Below are 4785 nucleotides of genomic sequence, written 5' to 3'. Positions count from 1 at the left end.
TCTAGTATAGAATTGTCTAATCACTATGTTGTCCACCTGAAACCAATATAGTATTTTGTATCAACTATCTTTCAATTAAAAAAAGAAAATTCAAAAAACTAAATTCCTTTCACCAATTAAAAATATTTATTACACATTTTTTCACATAATACACAATGTATGTTAATATTAATATCTATTACAATATATATTTATAAATATATATTGCAAACTTTAAGTAATATATATATTTTATACAAAATATAAACAATATAAAATTAGCTCGGTGCATGTATTCCTGTTTTGTTTATTCAAACTATATTTTCTTTTTCAACAGGTGCCCCACCTACATGGAACCTCAGAATCTAACAGGTGTCTCAGAATTCCTCCTCCTGGGCCTCTCAGAGGATCCAGAGCTGCAGCCCCTCCTCTTCGGGCTGTTCCTGTCCCTGTACCATTTCACCGTCCTGGGGAACCTGCTCATCATCCTGGCTGTCAGCTCTGACCCCCACCTCCACACACCCATGTACTTCTTCTTCTCTAGTCTGTCCCTGGCTGACACTGGTTTCAGCACTGCCACCATCCCCAAGATGCTGGTGAACATCCAGACCCACAGCGAGTCCATCTCCTATGAAGGCTGCCTCACTCAGGTGTCCTTTTTTTTTCTTTTTGCGTGTATGGACAACCTACTCCTGGCTGTGATGGCTTACGACCAGTTCGTGGCCATCTGCCACCCCCTGCACTACCCGGGCATCATGAGGCTCTGCCTCTGTGGCCTGCTGATCATGGTGTCATTTGTCATCAGCCTTTCAGACTCCCTGAATCATGGCTTGATGGTGTCCCAACTTACCTTCTGCACACATGTGGAAATCCCTCATTTCTTCTGTATGCTCCTCAGCTTATCTGCCTCGCCTGCTCTGACACACCCAGTGGTAACATATTAAACTATTCTGTTAGTGCTGTCTTTGGTGGCATCCCAGTCTCGGGGATCCTTTACTCTTATACTCGAATTGTCTCCTCCATTCTGAGAGTCCCCTCGGCAGGGGGAAGTCCAAATCCCTCTCCACCTGCGGCTCTCAACTGGCCATGGTTTGCCTGTTTTATGGCACAGGCCTTGGGGTCTACCTCAGCTCATCTGTGTCCCCCTCCCCCAGGAAGGGTGTGGCAGCCTCGGTCATGTACACGGTGGTCACCCACATGCTGAACCCCTTCATCTACAGCCTGAGGAACAGGGACATCAAGAGGGTGCTGCAGAGGATTATGAGCAGAGCAGCCTGATCTCAATATGTTTTATCCTTTTAGGTTCATAGGACTGGAAAATGCAGCAAAATCCAACATACACAACAAGAAATTCTGAGTCTCCAGGCACATAGTCTATATGTAGTCATCTAGGTATCTGCCTTTTGTTCAAAAAATTATTCCTCTTAGTGTAACCGATGGAATTGGGAGATGGTTCCGGATTTACCACTGAAATCACAGCCACTCCAGGATGACGTGCAGTCGTCCATCAGTCCACCCTTCTCACTGTCCTCATGCATCACCCAGGTGTCTGGGCAGGAGCTGTTTCCCTTCTATCATTGCAAAATAAACAGAGCTCCCTCTTTCTTGGTACATATTGCTTCTTTATTCTTCTATTAAATTTTTTCTGTTTGTTCAATCTCAATCCTTGTTTGAGATGAGGATATATTTGAAATTTTGCCCCTTAATGTTCTTGAGAACATCATGATAAGATAGGGAGAATATTTACATTCCTGTTGAAACTGGGCTATTTTGAAACTGAAAGGTATGTGCACTGGAGCCTTTCAGCAGATGGTAAAGTTAATTCAGAACCTATGTTGTGGAGATGGAAAAGCCAATAGGATCCTTTTACATTAATTTTTGTACAAACCTTTTAGTGAAGTTTGGAGATCTGATTGGGTCAAATGTGGACTTCTGCTGCAGCTTCTTGTTTCCTCTGCTACAGCCTGGTTTCTTTTCCCCTTTCATTCCAACTTCTCTCCCTCCTTTTCCTTGGTTTCTCCCTCACTGTGTCTCTCTTCCTTCTCTCTATTCCACTGGATATACTTCAAGGCAGGTCTTCTCTATCCTGTCCATATTTATTAATTTCTTCCCCCAGTCAGTGTCTTCACAGTCAGGGGCCTCCTCCTTGCTGGCAGTAGCATTATCCAGTTTATGGGCCCAGGCTTAAGACAGATTCACCTTAATGCCTTCAGAGGTACTGTATCTGTCCATGGATATTTGTTGTGAAAGAGCAACAGCAGAGGTAAACAGGGGTCTGGGCAGCCGCCCATTCTTATAGACGCAGACCTCAAGATGGCGCACAATGGCTGATTCCTCTTCTCACCAAAGTTCTCTAACCCACCCTTTCCCCTATAACTCTTAGCTTTCGTTGTGATCACTATTTCCTGGAGCTGGGTCTTTATTGTGTCTGTGTGTGGTTTAAATTTTGGCTCTGTGTGAATTTCCTCTTTTGTATCACTGAGATATAATTGACACAGAACATTCATTTCTGGTGTACAGCAACATGATTCTATACTTGTGTATATCACAAAATGATCATGATGATGCCTGTTATTTGCCTATGGTGTACAACATAGTGATTCATTATTTGTGTATTTCAAGAAATGATCACCACAGCCTCTAGTGGATTTCCAAAGTAATTGATTATATATTCAAGTTTTCCTCATGATCAGTAAATAAGAAATCAATCTCTGAGTTCCTCATCACAAGAACTCTGGCACAGTCAGGCTGCAGAGCTGAGATTAAGAAAGATGCACCAGGTCCTCAATCCCATACATCCCACTCTAGTCTACTGTTGAAGCCCAAAGCACATTTCATTCAAGTGTTCCAGAACAGTGGTTCTAAAGACAATGCATTTGGAGAGAGATGTGCCCTTTCTAGTTGAGCAGAAATCAGAAGCCTCTAAGCATATTTGCTGAATGACCTTCAACATGGAACGACTGCAGTTCACCTTTACATCAGTGGAAGGCTCCTGCTGGTGTAGGAGAAGCCAGAGAGACTTCTGACCACATGGCCAAGAGAAACAGGGTGGGATCTTCAGAAACAATCAAAACAGTGTAAGTTCTTCCATGTGCCAGTTCTTCCACAGCAAAGTTTTGCTGAGAAGATGCTGATATAAAGAGTTGGAGACTATGGTAGCCAGAGAGACATCTCCAGTCTTGGGCATAGAGCCCGAATCCTGGATAGGGGGAGATTTTGAGAGTGGGCAGCTTTCAAACTGCTCCTGACATCCCCTGCCTTCTGTATTCATGACTTGTGCATACCATCTCTCAATGAGCTGGATCTTGTGATTTGCACGCTATGAGTAAAATGCCAAAAATATCTGGGTCATGCTCCAACATTAATGTGTACATGGACTCAAACTCCCAACTTGCCAGCCTCTTCTCCTCTGCCACCTGCTCACTCTGCTAGAAGACAGCCACCACATTTTCAGCGACCAGTGGGGAAGCCCACATGGCAGGGAACTAAAAGATGCTCAAAGCCAACTACCCAAGTAGCACTGAATCCTGGCCTTGCCAGAGGACTGAGTTTGGCATCAGATCCCCTGTTAGTCATGCCCTGAAAGGACAGCAGCCTCCATTGAGACTTCAGACATCTGTGGAACCCACTATAATATTTAAGCAAATATTTCATTTGGAAATACAATGAAGTAGACTATTATTTCATGTAAAACATGCATGCAGAAAGATTAAAACTTTGGTTTTCATTCAAGATAGCAAAAAACATACCATCCATAACCCAAAAGCAGGACTACAGAGAGAAAAATGGGAGGTTCTCCTTAGAGACATAAATCTTAACAGGGAAAGTGGAAACTGTATGAGATTCTTGGTATAAGAGACATAATTCTCCCCAGATAGCATGATCAATTCAATGAATTTGCAGACATATAAGTCGGCCATTGCTTCTTCTAACTGACAAAGAAAAGTTGTATAAATTAAAAATGTCTGTGAGGTGGACGCCAGTAGTAGCACAGGGGAGCTTGCTTCTGAAAACAGGAGAGTCCGCACTTCCGAATACATTCCCTTTTCCTCCTCCTCTAATAATACCAAGTCATCAGAGACGGGGGAACATGGACCCGTCTGGCTAACTAGGAGCTCTGTGCACTGAATTCCCGATTCTGTATAAGAGTAAGTAATCTGCCTGTGCCTCCAGCCCTTTCCCGTTTTAGCCCAGGTTCAGGGGCTTTGCAGCTCTGTCCTCTCCCAGAACCGCTGTCGGCATCAGGAGGCCCACGGCTGACTCTGCCTTCCTGCCGGTCCCGAGGACAGAGCCTGAACCATCAGCCCGTGCCAGGCAGGACAGGGGCAGGGGATGGTCATTCCTTGGTGACACCCCTGCAAAGACACAGGACAGTCCGGTGGGTCCCATGGAGACAGTGGAGGGAGGAGGGAACGTCAGGAGTATTGGTTTTACACCAAGAAGATAAGCAGGATATTCAGGACAAATAGATGGGAGGCACCCATATGCAGAGCTCAGCTCACGTTCTTGGCTAACATTCTAGTTCATGTTCTTGGTTCTGGGGGACCCGAAAGCTATTATTCACAGCTTTGCCACTCGCCCTTCTGGTCCTGCCATCACAGGAATTCCCCAGTCCCACCCGTCATAGCAGGAAGGAGACCATCCATTCACAGGGCGCCTAGACACGTCTCTCCTCCCAGCCCATGCTGGCACTTCTCTCCATGGCATTCCAGTCAGAGACCCACTGGTCACTGCGCTCTATCCGTTGGCTCCTGACGAACCACAGTGCAGAGTAGGGAGTTGCCTCTGCCGAGCCAGCGGCAGCAG

General features: G+C 45.2%; 1 pseudogene; it reads left to right on the top strand.

The window, feature by feature from the left end:
* The first annotated feature begins 329 nt into the window (after positions 1-329).
* Positions 330-1257, top strand: LOC118920801 (olfactory receptor 7E24-like; annotated as a pseudogene).
* The last annotated feature ends 3528 nt before the right edge of the window (positions 1258-4785 follow it).

This window comes from Manis pentadactyla, chromosome 12 (genome assembly GCF_030020395.1).
Source record: "Manis pentadactyla isolate mManPen7 chromosome 12, mManPen7.hap1, whole genome shotgun sequence".
Classification (NCBI taxonomy): Eukaryota; Metazoa; Chordata; class Mammalia; order Pholidota; family Manidae; genus Manis; species Manis pentadactyla.
This window is presented reverse-complemented; position numbering and strand designations above follow the sequence as displayed.